Source organism: Dipodomys ordii, unplaced genomic scaffold (assembly GCF_000151885.1).
Source record: "Dipodomys ordii isolate 6190 unplaced genomic scaffold, Dord_2.0 Scaffold46, whole genome shotgun sequence".
Classification (NCBI taxonomy): domain Eukaryota; kingdom Metazoa; phylum Chordata; class Mammalia; order Rodentia; family Heteromyidae; genus Dipodomys; species Dipodomys ordii.
Window position 1 is genome coordinate 8,598,758 of NW_012267262.1, and position 2,840 is coordinate 8,601,597.

The following is a 2,840-nucleotide window of genomic DNA, read 5'->3' on the forward strand; positions in this document are numbered from 1 at the left end:
CATAAAAATAATTAAGGAATTATCCGGGAATCAAAAAAGATATAGAACCAATATTTCTTACATCTTTCATTCCCCCCACTAAAAAAGTTGATTTAAAAGCAAAGCATTGTAAGATACTCAAAAAATTAATGCATTCCACCCACCAAATGGCAACCCATCAACTATCAAAAATGAGAAAAAGTTCTAATTATTAGGATGAACAATTCATATTAAAAAGAAAAGGGGAGCATAAGGTATGTGTATGAAGAGAATCATGCAACTATATTATGTAATGATCTGCTTGTAACCAGAGAGGCAGTGAGAGCAGTTTCTGCTTACTGATGCCATCAGGATAAAATTGCTACCTAAACCCTTGCAAGACCAGTTTCCCATGCTTAGGTCCAGGGTCTTTGGATGTGAAGTTGCTAAGCTTTCTAGTCGACCCTCAGCAAGTGTTGGCTCCCTCTGCATTCTCTCCTATGCGCAGCCAGCCTTTGTTAGGACTTTGGAGCTTACAAATGTCATAATATATCACTCTTCTCTTTGCTCCCAATACTAACACCAGGACTCCTATTGTTGCTGATGTGGAGGTCACCCACTCTACAAAAAGTGATTTTTCTCTCAGTGGGAAGGGATGAATTCCTCCAACATTATTAGGATTAGTATCAGATTCCTTTAGGCTCCCATCATATCACTGGTGCAGTACATTGGCTAGTTGCTTTGTTTTCATCATTGCTCACAGCTACAGACAAGGATGTCTCCAGAAGAGCTAGGCCAAATAAGGAAAACTCTACTGAGTGTCACTCAGTATTATCTTCCTCCCATACTCAATACTCAGCATTGTCCTCAATTTTCTGCTGATGCTAATCTGTCCTATCTGGAATAATAAGGAAATACGTTAGATTTTTGCACTTACATTTATGTAAATGTGAGATCTAAAACCAGTCCTAGGATCTATTCTAACTAATTGCCCTACACTCCTCAATGATCATCAAGACATGAGAGGTCAGAAGAGATGAATCAACGTTCTTAACCCTTTAAAGTCCAAAGAGATCATCTCAAACCATAAATATGTTTACAAGCTCTGTGACATTTGAATATGTTACTTAATTGTTTTAAGCATCAAGAGTTTGTTTTAAAATCAAGGAAATAATGTTTTCACAGTTGGTGAGTGGAATAATGAAATGATGCTCATAACTTAGCCTAATATCAAGACTCAGTAAGAACTCAGAACATGTAATTTAATGTGATAATGATCTAATTATCTCAGAGTTGATCCATTATGGACTCACAGAAAAAAAACCCTTTGGTCATATTCTCCAATGAATATATTTAATTAGGAGACAAGTAGTGCCTAACACAACACATACAATTCCTACACTTGGGTAAATATTTAAAGGTAATATTAATCAACAAAAAAACTATTTATATCAATAAACACAAAGGTTTTATGAGCTTAAATTCATAAAAATGTTCAAAATACTGAGATATATAAAATATGTAACAAGCAAAACACTACTGTGAAAATGCTAAATTAAGTAAGAAAATATGGGAATACATTTCACTTTTAATGTAAAGATGCTTCATGCACCCCATAGGGAAAAAGCTAAAATGTTTTCTTGATGTAAATGTGCTTAAGTATTCCAGACAATTTCACTACCAGGAGATTAGAAACGTAGCAAAGTGAAATCAAACAATGTAGTATTATCTGAGTACAATATAAAAATGAGCAAGAATATGTTGAGGACAGTTTTTATTTTCCTTCTTTAAGACAGCTTGAAAACATGATGGTTCAGAATTTTTAGCACATATACTCAAATCAAATGTCTCATTACCAATCAATCCACAAAGTATAAGAAGCCTTGAAATCAGGCCAGACAGAAAATATAAATCTATTGGCAAATGTTTCTGTAGAATTTCAAATTGAGTAGTAACCATCGTTGGCACAATGGAGAACCCCAATTTGTCTTGTGGCTAAAGATGAATCTTCCAGGACCTCATCCATTTTTGAACTATAAATGTTATATGATATCTTGTCAAGGATACCTACATTTCCTATATCACTTAAGAAATAATAAAGACAACAAAATTGAAATGTGGAACTGTGGTAAATGTTGGTCAGAATTAATTCCAAAACGGAAGTGTTACATGATACTAATTATGTCAAATTTATCTGAATTATATTCATTAAAAGATATTTTAAAAATATGTCATTCATAGAGGTTGCTCACAATATAGTCACGTGTGATTTCTAATGCATTAGGAAATAAGCCCTGAGGAAGAATTGCATTTTAAGATTAGCAGATGGAAAGTTTGTTCTTATGGGAGGGTTTTCCAAGGTTGACTCCTTGTAATTCAGAAGGGTAGGAGTAAATGTCATTTTTCTTCCCCGCTAAGCATTAGCACACGCATTGTACAAGCATGACGCCCGTCACCTCACAGTCATTGTTAGAAAGTTGTAGGAGTATTTGGGGGAAAAAGTCCTCATGAGAGCAGGTACCACTGCATGTAACAATATATTTTATTGGTTGACTGACTATTTTTGGGGGGCAATTATCACATGCTCATTTTTCTCATTTTCTGTTTTAGTCATTATCATTTAATTCATTTGTGTTTCTTCCTATATGTAAATAATTTAGTGATTAATACTAGGTAAACATACTTTGTAGTATTGGAAATAATTTTAATTAAGTATGTACATGAATGGTATTTTAAGGCATCTCCATCAGGAAATACAATAATGATCCAAATGAGTTGAAAATAAATCTCATCTAAATCCTTATTCATGAAAATCTTAAAGAAAAAAATACCTGAAATTCTTCTCTTGATTTTTTATTTTGCATTTCTTTTTGGCCATTTTA